Here is a 14190-nt window from a genome sequence, read left to right on the forward strand (position 1 = left end):
TAGGCTGGGTTCACACTGGAGCGATGTGGGAACGCCACGAATGCGCGGCGGGTTCCCGCATCACATGCCTCCCGGCGGCAGTTCACACTGCCCTATGCGAACTCCTGGGAGTGTCAGTGAAATGTTAATGACACCCCCAGATCAGTTCGCATATCGCAGTGCGATCTGCAAACTCGGATCGCATGGTGTGAACACCCATGCGATCCGATTCTGCTGTGGACCAAAAAAAGGGTCCCGTGCGAGTTTGCGGCGGGTGCGGCGGGTGCGACACTAATTCAGCCATACTATCTGTATGGCTGAACTCGAATCGCACAGAGATCGGATGTGATTTGCACTGCAGTGCGGTGCGAATCACATCCGTTCTCATAAACCGCTGCAATGTGAGCCCAGCCTTAGTGACACTGGCGACGGGGGGTGATCACGGGGTTAAACCTTTATTGGGGGGGTTAGGGGGGTACCTTAGAACTAAAGGGGGCTAACCCTAACTGCCCTAACAGTTATTACAGTCACAAATGACACCCGCCGGGTGATCAGGGGGTTAAACCTTTATTAGGTAATAAATGGCGGGTGCCCTGAAACTATAAAAAAATAACTAACCAACCAGCGTCACCTGTAACAGTTATATGGTGATCACTGATGAAAGGGTTAACTAGGGGGAAATCAGGGGGCTTTATGCGGTAGTATATGGGGGTCCCTGGCGCTATAAAAAGCTGCGGCGAACCTAAATACCTACCTGCCTAACTAGCGTCACCTGTGACACTAATACAGCGATCAGAAAAATGATCGCTTATTAGGCTGGGTTCACACTGGAGCGATGCGGGAACGCCATGAATCCGCGGCGGGTTCCCGCATCGCATGCCTCCCGGCGGCAGTTCACACTGCCCTATGCGAACTGCTGGGAGTGTCAGTGAAATGTTAATGACACCCCCAGATCAGTTCGCATATCGCAGTGCGATCTGCAAACTCGGATCGCATGGTGTGAACACCCATGCGATCCGATTCTGCTGCGGGCCAAAAAAAGGGTCCCGTGCGAATTTGCGGCGGGTGCGGCGGGTGCGACACGAATTCAGCCATACTATCTGTATGGCTGAACTCGAATCGCACAGAGATCGGATGTGATTTGCACTGCAGTGCGGTGCGAATCACATTCGTTCTCATAAACCGCTGCAATGTGAACCCAGCCTTAGTGACACTGGCGAGGGGGGGTGATCACGGGGTTAAACCTTTATTGGGGGGGTTAGGGGGGCACATTAGAACTAAAGGGGGCTAACCCTAACTGCCCTAACAGTTATTACAGTCACAAATGACACCAATGCAAAAAAAAAAAGCAATTGGTGTCACTGTGACTGGGGGGGCAGGGGTAATTGGGGGGTGATCGGGGGGTAAAGGGGGGGTGTGAGTGTGCCTGGCATGTTCTACTGTGTAGTGTAGTGCTTGTGCAACTCACCGATGCTCTCTCCTCGGTGCCGGAACGAAAAATACCGACACGGAGGAGAGAATACATCACTTCCTCTCCTGTGTTTACATTACAGGAGAGGAAGTGATGTCACGGGACATTTTCATTCATCGGGAGCGATCGCGAGGGGGTGGCCATGAATGAATGGCCGTCCCCTCGTCCGGGATCGCTCCCGAACGAATACCGACCGCCGCAGGCACCGGGCAGGCAAGGACGTACATGTAAGCCCTTATGCCTGCCCGTGCCATTCTGTCGACGTACATCGTCGTGCGGCGGTCGGCAAGTGGTTAAGGTGCCCTGTCGAGCTCGCCCGCAAAAGCAAACGCATACGTAATTCGCGCCCCATATGAAAACAGCGCTCAAACCACACATGTGAGGAATTGTTGCAATCGTTAGAGCTAGAGCAATAATTCTAGCAAAAGACCTCCTCTGTAATTCAAAACTGGTAACCTGTAGAAATTTTCAAACGTCGTCTATGGAGATTTTTAAGTGCCAAAGTTTGTGACCATTACACGAGCAGGTGCAATTTTTAAGCATGACATTTTGGGTATTAATTTACTCGGCGTAACATTTTCTTTCACAATATAGAAAAAAATTGGGCTAACTTTACTGTTTATTTTTTAATTTAAAAAATAATTTTTTCAAAAAAAATTGGGCTTGTAAGACTAGGATTGCACACAACTGCCATTTTATTCTCTAGGTGTCTGAAAAAAATATATACAATGTTTGGAGGTTCTAAGTAATTTAATTTGTAAACAACAAGTTTGAAAAATAGGCCTGGTCCTTAAGTGGTCCTTAAGAGTTAAAAGCTTGTTCTTGACTGCAGAAAAAGATTTTTAGATTTCTGTGTAAGAACCATTATACAGTATTTCCTAATGAGAAAAATGAAGAACAAAACACTCATAGACTGGCTCTTGAACTGATGTATGAAAATTGTAGTAACAGTAATGATTATTGTAGCTCTTGGCAAACAATCTGTTTTATTTTCAGACCTGGACTTCAGAAACAACAGATGAAAGCTGGCTGACTGCGTTGTGCAAATTTAATTTTTTCCCTATAAAAAATATATTATACACAGCAATAAGTGTGTAGAATAAATAAAACATACTAGTTCACTATTCAAACTCACAGTGACAAATTTTATTTTTTAATGATTAGTGGGTATTGAACCTGGAATCACAGAGAACCCAGCTTTTACTCAAACCCTGCCTTGTGTAAGCCTACAAATTATCTCTCTCTCATCCAATTGTCCTCCACTCCACTATCCTAGTGTCATGTTAAAGTTATCATAAATATCTTCCCTTTATTAATGGGAAGTGTATTGTGTTTTTCCATCATATATTTACTTAGAGGGACCCCATCACAAAATAAAATATTAGAAAAAGGCTGTCATGCATATAAAGAAAAGTTCCTTTACTTACCGTTCCACTTCCTATGCTGAAGATTGTTGCTCTTCTCAAGAGCTATGAAGCCCATAGAATCTTCATCATCTGACACACCTCATGAAGTGTTGGAATCCGTGTCCTTTGTCAGTTAAAGTAGATACTCTCTTCAGCTTCTATGTCATTGCTAAGTCCTGTAGCCACCAGAAAGAACCACAACACTTGTTGGGGAACCAAAGAGCCAAAATATAGGAAGCTTGTTGGATGAAGAGGATTATTTGAAATCCATAGCTCTTAAAGATAATGAAGGTAGGTGGGTTGGCAATAAAAATAAAATTTCTTTTTACAGGGCAGCAATATTTGTTTGCTATCAGTAATGCCGCTTACACACGACCAGACTTTCCAGCAGACTAGGACCGAAGGCATTAGTCGGGACAATCCGATCATGTGTGGGCTAGTCCGATTGTTTTTCAAAAATAAAATCCGACTGACCTAGAAATAGAACATATTTCAAATCTATCCTATGGACTCAATTCCGACAGACTAAAATCTGTAAAACCATTTGTCACTTCTTTAATTTCATTTATTTGAATTTTTTATTTAAAAGCCGGCTGTCAGGACAGGGATCTGAACACAAAACTTCTGCTACGTCCGGTAGTAGCTCGTTTTGCTAAGCCATCTGAGATGCTGAACCACCCTCTGTCTGATCCTTTGGACTTTCTTGCCTGGCCTCTTGCTCCGGATGAACCTTGATCTTTGCTCCTCCTATGAACATCCTAATTTAAGCCATGTCTCTGCACTTCCTGTTTGCCTATTTTACTATTCTTTGGCTCATTCCTCGACTACGCTTCGACTACACTTTTGTTTAATCCCAACCTGCTATCTGCTACTGGACCCTGGCTTGCTCACTTCCTGTTGGAGTGATCCTGAAGACTGCAACCTGAGACTCACACGTAGAAAAATTCAACTCCACCATCAGGTGCTCTGGTGAATACAAGTTAGTACTTAGACCCCGCACCTCAAGTGAGATCACGTCATACACCAGGGGGACCTATTTTGGGACTTTTTAAGGATGGGGATTAATATTTATCTCTGCACTTATTTTTGGTGCTTTGTTTACACTATTGGCAATTTCTTAGGAAGAAGATTGATATTCATTTTTTTGGGGGACTTTATGAGCACTTTTTAAGGATGGCTGCGACCCAGTGGTAATTACCTCTCATTACATGTATTGTTTATTCATGTAAAAAAAAATGTTGCTTAATTTGATGATTATGAATGCCTGTATTCCATTTATGCATGCTATTATTCATATGTAGAATTTTGTAGCACTGCACTGTCACTTTTTACACCAGGGTGGCCTGCTTGTTTATCCTGCTGGTCAGTGGAAGCCTCACTACTGCTATAGCTAATGTTCAACAAGCCTGAACCCTGAATTTGACACTGGAAGGGTGATGGGTAACGTCATTGACAAAATATGGCTGATGACAGATCCCCAGCACTGCTGGAAGATAAATAAGAATACCTTAGATCTGTCAGGTGTGATGGGAGTAACGGCAGGTGGAGAACAGTGTATCATAATGGAGGCAAATTGACAATGTAGGGAAGCATTCAATGTGATTGATGTGAATCCACATTGTTTTACAATGTAATTGACATTGGAGTTGCATAGTAGGACTTTTTTAATAAAGTACTTTTTCTGCAGTATAAGTATTTTTATCTACTATTTACAATGTACTATGTACTTCTTACTCATTCATGTAGGGGGGGGGGGCAGATATTTGTGGACCCCCTTGTTTTAAATCATCCTACACATCCTTTTTGGGGACCTCATACCCTCATCCTAACATGGTATGGTTCAGGGTGTGGGTGACATGCTCACTACATTACCTTTTCCTGGCCATCCGGGCTACATGCCTGGATAAGGGACTTTTATGACTTTCTAGGGGGAACCCAAACCATTATATTCTTTCCTGTTTACAAAAACATTTGTACCGTTCCTTTAAAAATAATTGGTAAAACTCAGAATGGGGGTCCCATTACAATTTAAACTAGACCTTTATCCAGAAATGCAGCCTGAGTGGCCTGAAAAAAGGAAGCAGAGATCATGCAGCCACACCCTCTGTGTTGCTAAGGAGTTGTAAAAACCTCCCCTCTTGCCCAGTGCAATATGTAACTGGTGATATGAAATTGTTGCACTTCCATATAATTACCACAAAATACTGTATAATCCACAAATCTGCTAAATAGAACTACTACAACATATTTGGACAATGATGTCCCGAGGAAGCCGTTTTGGCCTTTCTGTGGTTGTGGTTATATTGCAGCTAAATGATAAATCCCTGATACAGTATTACATTTGCAGGTTTAAAGCTTCCCCAAAGCATGTTATTTAAAGGATATTTGTATCCTAACATTGTCTTTTAAGCCACATTAAAAGTCCCTCTTACCTCTAAATATACTTTATTAATCCCAAGGGAAATTGGGAAATTGTCGTTGTTATAAAATATATTTAACCACTTTAATTCTGGATGCTTTCACCCCCTTTAAGCCCAGGCCAACTTTCTGATTTCAGAGCTGTCACATTTTGAATGCCAATTACTTAACCACTTCAGCCCCGGACCAATTATCAGCCTAAGGACCAGAGGTCTTTTTACAATTTTGCACTGCACTGCTTTAACTGGTAATTGCGCGGTCATGCAATGTTGTACCCAAACAAAATTTACGTCCTTTTCTTCCCACAAATAGAGCTTTCTTTTGATGGTATTTGATTGCCTCTGTGATTTTTATTTTTTGCGATATAAATGTAAAAAGACCGAAAATTTGGAAAAAAAAAAAGATATTTTCTTCTTTTTGTTATAAGAAAAATCGAATAAACTACATTTTAGTCATACATTTAGGCCAAAATGTATTCAACCACATGTCTTTAGTAAAAAAAAATGTCAATAAGCGTATATTTATTGGCTTGCGCAAAAGTTATAGTGTCTACAAACTAGAGTACATTTTCTGGAATTTACACAGCTTTTAATTTATGACTGCCTATCTCATTCTTGAGGTGCTAAAATGGCAGGGCAGTACAAACCCCCCCCCCCAAATGACCCCATTTTGTAAAGTAGACACCCCAAGGAAATTGCTGAGGGGTATGTTGAGCCCATTGAATATTTTTTTTTTGTCCTAAGGGATTGAATAATGACAAAAAAATATATCACTAAATGATATATTGCTCACACATGCCATGGTTATATGTGGAATTGCACCCCAAAATATATTCTGCTACTTCTCCCGAGTATGGGGATACCACATGTGTGGGACTTTTTGGGAGCCTAGTCGCGCACGGCACCCCGAAAACCAATCACCGCCTTCAGGATTTCTAAGGGTGAAAATTTTTTATTTCACTCCTCGCTACCTATCACAGCCATAAAATGCCAAAATAGCACAAAACCCCCCATTTTGGAAAGTAGACACCCCAAGCATTTACTGAGAGGCATGTTGAGTCCATGGAATATTTTGTATTTTGCCACAAGTTGCGGGAATATTACAAACTTTTTTTTTTGCTCAAAGTTGTCCCTAAATGATATATTGCTCACACATGCTATGGGCATATGTAAAATTACACCCCAAAATAAATTCTGCTGCTTCTCCTGAGTACAGGGATACCACATGTGTTGGACTTTTTGGGAGCCTAGCCATGTACGGGACCCCGAAATCAAAGCACCGCCTTCAGGATTTCTAAGGGCATTAATTTTTTATTTTACTCCTCACTACCTATCACTACCTATCACAGTTTTGAAGGCCAGAAAATGCCAAGATGGCACAAAACCACCCCAAATGACCCCATTTTGGAAAGTAGACACCCCAAGCTATTTGCTGAGGGGCATGTTGAGCCCATTGAATATTTTTTTTTGTCCCAAGGGATTGAATAATGACAACAAATAAAAATAATTTTTTTTTTACAAAAAGTTGTCACTTAATTACATATTGCTCACACATGCCATGGTTATATGTGGAATTGCACCCCAAAATACATTTTGCTGCTTCTCCTGAGTATGGGGATACCACATGTGTGGGACTTTTTGATAGCCTAGCTGCGTACGGGGCCCCGAAAACCAATCACCACCTTCAGGATTTCTAAGGGCGCAAATTTTTTATTTCACTCCTCGCTACCTATTACAGTTTCGAAGGTCATAAAATACCAAAATAGCACAAAAACCCCCCAAATGACCCCATTTTGTAAAGTAGACACCCCAAGCTATTTGCTGAGGGGCATGTTGAGCCCATTGAATCTTTTTTTTTGTCCCAAGGGATTGAACAATTACAACAAATAAAAATAATTTTTTTTTTACAAAAAGTTGTCACTTAATTACATATTGCTCACACATGCCATGGTTATATGTGGAATTGCACCCCAAAATACATTTTGCTGCTTCTCTTGAGTATGGGGATACCACATGTGTGGGACTTTTTGATAGCCTAGCTGCGTACGGGGCCCCGAAAACCAATCACCACCTTCAGGATTTCTAAGGGCGCAAATTTTTTATTTCACTCCTCGCTACCTATTACAGTTTAGAAGGTCATAAAATACCAAAATAGCACAAAAACCCCCCAAATGACCCCATTTTGGAAAGTAGACACCCCACTCTATTTGCTGAGAGTCATGTTGGCTGAACGAAAAAAAAGAGATTGATCGGTGGGTATGCCCACCATTAGAATACCTCCCTTCATCCACCCAATTCTAATGATGGACATACATGCACCATTTATATATGCCGAAGCATGGGGGCATCCTCCCACAAAAAAGTTATGCCACGTACACACGGTCAAACTTTTCCACGGGCAAGCCCTCCATCGGAATTTTGACTGTATATACGCGGCATTAGGAGCAAAATCGCTCCTCCGCCCCTGCTGCCCCCATGCTTCGCCATATATGCTCTTTCTTTTAACTGTAGTGGTGAAATCACCTCCTACAGCGTTGGAGTCATGGCTGTATGTATCGTGGGAGCAAACGCTGTTGCTTTCAAGATAAATAAATCCACGCTGCAACTGAATGGCGTACCTGCTAAGCAAATTATGGTTAACGTTAAAACAAAGTAACATTACAGTATAACAGTAAAACCTTACCATACCATACCTGCAAAGCAAATGCAAAAAAAACCAGTAAAAAATAAAACATTTTTTAACACAACCTGTGCCTAAAATATATATATGCCAAAGCATGGGGGCATCCTCCCGCAAAAAAAGTTATGCCGCGTACACACGGTCAAACTTTTCCACGGGCAAGCCCTCCGTCGGAATTTCGACCGTATGTACGCGGCATTAGGAGCAAAATCGCTTCTCCTCCCCTGCTGCCCCCATGCTTCGGCATATATGCTCTTTTTTTTTTTTAACTGTGGTGGTGAAATCACCTCCTACAGCACTGGAGTCACAGCTTTATGTATCGTGGGAGCAAACGCTATTGCTGTCAAGATAAATAAATCCGCGCTGCAGCTGAATGGCGTACCTGAAAACAAAAAAAATGGTTAACAATAAAACACAGTAAACAGTAAAGTATAAAAAATTAGAGAGAAGAGAGAGAGAGAGAACAATAAAACGACAATTAATTTTGGTTTTTATATTTTATATTTTTTTGTTTTTTTTTATTTTATTTTATTTATTTATTTATTTTTTACACTTTTTTTTTGAACTGTAAACTGTAACAACTGTAATGGTTCGGGTCTCTCAAAATGCGATGGCATCTTGGGAGACCCTGTGTTAGTGTGCCTAGCCTGTGAAATGCTGTACCCTATGCTAATACTTCACTAGTGAATGGTAGCATTCAAAACACTCACCAAGGCAAAGACCAGGATTGCCAGGACAGCATGGACAATAACAACGGGTGTCACGCCTATATCCGCGCTTGGTACAGACACAACATCTTCTTTGGGGGACTCGTTGGGTAGGGGTACACGGGAGGGCATAAGCATAATGCCTCTCATGCAGCCGGCTTACTGCATTTGGTTGGGAATGGTGAGGTGCAGAACCATCTGGATACAGAAGGTCTGTGACAACCTCTCTCTGGAAGAAAAGAAAGGTTAAAGTCCTGCCTGAAGCTTTGTATAGCACATAAGCATTCAGCAAAGCCAATTGAAATAAGTAAACAGACACTTTTTTGTACCAGTGTCTGGCCTTACGGGCAACTAGATACGACGCCAACAACTGGTCATTGAGGTCCACCCCTCCCATAATTTTGTTATATTCGTGGACACAGAGGGGTTTCTCCACAATACCAGTCACCGTATGAATTTGGACCGTTGTGTCTGCATGAAGGGAGGTAAGAACAAAAACATTCTTATTATCCCTCCACTTCATAGTGAGCAAATTATTACACCGATAGCAGGCTCTCTCCCCCAACCTAAGACAGGAATCTACAAGCCGCTGGGGAAAGCCCCGGCGATTAGGTCGCACGGCACCACATGCTCCAATCTGATAATCAAACAAGTGACTAAACAGTGGCACGCTGGTGTAATAATTGTCCACATACAAGTGGTACCCCTTTCCGAATAAGGGTAACACCAATTTCCACACTATCTTGCCAGCACTTCCTATGTAGTGAGGGCAGTTCTCCAGCTCTACGTGACTATCTTTACCCTCATAAACCATAAAGCTCCATGTATAGCCTGTGGCCCTGTCACAGAACTCATAGAGCTTGACCTCGTATCTGGTACGCTTGTTGGGAATGTATTATTTGAATGACAAGTGACCAGTAAACTTAATTAGGGACTCATCAACGCAGACAACTTTATGGGGAGTAAACAAGTCTGCAAAACGTTGGTTGAAGTGGTTTATGAGGGGCCGAATTTTGTAGAGCCGATCGTATTCAGGGTCTCCATGATGATGACAAAGTTCATTGTCATTGAAGTGCATGAACCGCAAGATCTGCTCGTATCGTTTCCTGGACATGGAGTTAGAGAACACGGGCATGTGGTCAGTCAGATGCGTGGACCAATAAGACCACAACGTCATGAATTTATGTGTGCCCATGTTGAGGGAAAGGCCCAGAAAGGTCTTAAATTCGGAAACCGTAACTGGTTTCCAATCTCTGGCAAGGGAAGGCAACTGGGGATTAGCGGCGATGTGTTGACCAGCATATAAATTAGTTTGGTCCACAATAGATCTATAGAGATCTTCCGTGAAATACAGCAAATAAAAATCAAGTGGCGTAAAATCAGCTGTATCCACCTGAATACTGGGTTGGCCAGTGAATGGGGGACGTACTGGTGCTGCAGAAGTGGTGGGCACCCAATCAGGATTGGCAAATTCTGCAGGAAGGGCACTATGGGAATGACGGGCCTGCCTTTGTCTTCTTCTTGGTGGCAGCGGGACACTACTTGTGCTTGCCACCTCGCCAGCTTGAACTGCACTCATGGGACTCGCCACATCACCACGTGATACTGCAGTGCTGGATGTACGTCCAGGGTGTACTAGGCCGCTGGTGCTTGCCAGTTCACCAGAAGGATGAGCGGCTCTAGTACTTCTCTGCTCCATATGAGGTACCTGCGATTCTTGCACCTCAACAACATCAGAAGATCGGGGTCGGGTACACCTGACATTAGCAGGGACCTCATCTTCATCGTTAGAGCTATCTGTCATGGAGCCACTGTCCTCTACAGGTTTGTAATTCTGAGCCTGAATCTGACAGATCAGTGTCTTCCTCTTCACTATCTGTCATGCTCAGAAACGTGTAGGCCTCTTCACTAGTGTACCTTCGCTTTGCCATTTTGGGCTCCAAATTTAGGGGTACACTAGTGAGACTCACAGGTAAAAAAGCACCTAGGCTGTCAGCGACTGTATCAAAACGCTACCAAAAAAAAACTGTTAGCGATCGCAGGGATCAGGCCTGACTCTGCGAACGCTGCAGTTATGTGTGTTGTGTTTTGTAAGTGACAGTGATCGATCGATACTGCACTTGGGTGGGCTGGGCTGGGCGGAGGGGAAAAACGCAGGTGCTAGCAGGTATCTGGATTGATCCCGCTAACAATGCGTTTTTTTGGAAACCTAAACTGCTGGGCACGCTAGTATAGATCTGATCAGATTAGATATTGATCTGTTCAGATTCTATACCACTAAGGGAGGTGTATGCTTTGCGCGTGGGTGTTAGCGGTACTGGCACTAACCTAGCACTGCCTGGGGTGACGTAGACCCTAAAACCTAATTGATATCACCCGCCGGGTGATCAGGGGTTAAACCTATTGGGTAATAAATGGCGGGGGCCCTGATGCTATAAAAAGTGAACTACCTAACCATTGTCACCCGTAACACTTATACGGTGATCACTGGTGAAAAGGTTAACTAGGGGCAATCAGGGGGTTAAAATCTTTATTGGGTATTTATATGGGGGTACCTGACGCTATATAAAAACCTGACGGGGACCTAAATAACTAAATAACTAACTGGCTAACCAGCATCTCCAGTGACACTTATACAGTGATCGCTGGTGAAATGGTTAACTCTAGGGGCAATCAAGGGGTTAAAACCTTTATTAGGTTATATATCGGGGTACCTAACACTATAAAAACCTGGCAGTGAACCTTAAAAAAAAACTAGCTTCCTAGCGGCACCAGTGACACGAATGCAGCGATCAGAAAAATGATTGCTGGTAAAAGGGGGTGAAAGGGTTAACTGGGGGGGGGGCAATTAAGGGGTTAAACCTTTATCAGGGGGGGTAGGGGGCTACCCTGGACCTAAAGGGGCCTAACACTAGCTGCCCTGACACTTTTTACAGTCACAACTGACACTAAATGCAGTGATCAGTAAATAAATCACTGCAATCAGTGACACTGTGACTGGGGGAGGGGGGGGCTGATTGGGGGGGTGTTCGGGGGGTGACTGGGGTGAAAAGTCTGCCTATGTGTCAGTGTAGTGTTGGTGCACTTACTTGGATGTCTTCTCTTCTCGCCTTCCGGTCAAAAAGACCGCCACGAGGGGAGTGACATCACTTCCTCCTTCCTGTGTTTACAATACACAGCGGAGGAAGCTTCTCATTCGCCAGGAGCGATCGAGAGGGGATGGCCAGAAACCAACGGCCATCCCCTCATCACGAATCACTCCTGCAGTGAAACGAACCGCCGCATCCAGCGGGAGGGGGGGTCCGATCGGACCCCCCACCCGCTGGAAGGCGAGCACGTACATGTACGTGCTTGTGCCTGTCGGTGCCATTGTGCCGACGTACATTGTCATGCGGCGGTCCTTAAGTGGTTAAGCAGCCATGCAACATTGTACCTAAGTTAAGTTTTTATCATTTTATGAGACAGATAGTTAGCTTTATTTTGATAGTATTTAATCAACATGTATTTTTTTGCCATATACTCTAAATAAATAAGAAACCAAACATGTTAAAATATTTTTTTTCTTATTTTTTTATACATTCTTATAAAGGTTTGCAAATAAATAATCATTTTTTTATAAATTTAGGCCAAAACGTATTCTGACACCATTTGTTGGTTAAAATAACCCAAATCAGTGCATATTATTTACACTGTGTGAAAGTTATATTGTCTACAATCTATGGTATATATACTGCATATTGTGACTGGAGGATAAGCATTTTAACCTTAAACTGCATAGAGGGTTCTTCACTGTTAGGGATGAGCTGGGTGTTCGAGTCGAACGCATGTTTAACTGGAACACCGGCTGTTCGCCTGTTCGGCGAAACCAGAACTTTATGGACCGTTCGCACCACGGCCCATAATGCACTGCAGCATCGCAATGTATTGCTGGCTGATGATTGGCCAAGCATGCACTATGACCCGCGTGCTTGGCCAATCACAGCGCCGTCAGCGAGCAGAGCAATAATTGGCTACAGGGGGTTTAGTACACGCCCCACACAATATAAGGCTGCCTGCACGGTGGCCTTGCGTAGTGTGTTGGGGGCGGCTCATAGAGACAGACGCAGAGACAATGTCTTCATTTCCTTTGAACCTAGTGCAATTACAGTCTGTGTATTTTGCTCCCTGCACAGTGTACAACTGAAGCTACTCCAGTTGCTGGCGTTGTTCTGGTCCTATAGTACAGACAGCTGCAGCAGTTACAGACAGTGTATTGTGCCACCTGCACAGTATACACCTGAAGTTACCCCAATTACTCGTGTTGTTCTGGTCCTAAACCACAGGCAGGAAGCTGCTGTGCAGTACAGCTGCAGTACTTACAGTCGAATTAGAATACGTTTACTGTGTCATCTGCTCAGTGTGCACCTAAAGCTACCCCAATTGCTGGTGTTCTCATCTCCCTGCAGACCATTAGTATGTCTGGAAGGCCAACAAGGAGAGGCAGATAGTCATGAGCCAATAAAAGTGGGCAAGCAGGTTCTGTGTCTAGAGGCAAAAGTGGTGGTCATGGACACGGTACATCATCATCAGCACGTGGCCATGGGACACACCTTATTTTCGGCAGCTGGACGTGTTGAGCCGCAACATGCCGAAGACTTGGTAGAGTGGATGACCAAGCCCTCCTCATCCTCCTCATTCTCTCTCACCCAGGCTCAGGGTACTGACAAAGCAGCTGCCAAGGTGGCCTCTTCCCTCATCTCAATGGCATCAGTCACTCCTTCCCTAGACCCACCAAGTCCTCCTGAGTCCGAACTGTTTGAGCACAGTGTTGGGTACATGCTCCAGGAGGATGCCCAGCGTTTTGAAGACTCTGATGATGACACCCAGCTAGAGGAAGGCAGTAGCGTGAGCCCAGAGAGCGGTGAGGCCCAAGAAGGACAGCATTCTGGCAGTCATGTTCCACCAGCTACAGCATACTGCCAGATTTGCTCCAGTGATGAGGAGGGAGGGGACTGACTCCACGTGGGTGCCTGATAGGAGAGAGGAGGCACATCTCCAATGAGGCAGGATGCCCTCCATGGGCCAGCTTAAGGGCAGCACACTGAATCACACCGCAGAGCTCCGCCTGTGCAAAGCGCTGCCTCTGCGCATTATTCCAAAAGTTCTTTGGTGTGGACCTTTTTTGAGACGAGTGCATCAGATTGCACTGCTGCTATTTGCAAAATATGTCTCAAGCGTATCTCTCGTGGCCAAAACATCAGCCGCTTAGGCACCACATGCTTGACCAGACATATGTTGACCTGCCATGCAGTTCATTGGCACACGTACCTTAAAGACCCACACCAAAGAACAAAGCAGACCTCTCCTTGCTTCTCATCAGCAGGGATATGCAACCCCACTGTACCTTCAGTCCTCTCTGAAACCTGCACTGAGAGGAATGAAGGTGTAGAATTAGGTGTGTGACAGCCAAGTACTTGTGGGCACTCTGTTAGCAGTACACCGACGTCCAATTGTACCAGACAAATTTCCCTGCCCCAGCTGCTGGACCGTC

This window comes from Lithobates pipiens, unplaced genomic scaffold (assembly GCF_037356315.1).
Source record: "Lithobates pipiens isolate NorthernLeopardFrog02 unplaced genomic scaffold, aLitPip1_a1.2 Scaffold_16, whole genome shotgun sequence".
Taxonomy (NCBI): Eukaryota; Metazoa; Chordata; class Amphibia; order Anura; family Ranidae; genus Lithobates; species Lithobates pipiens.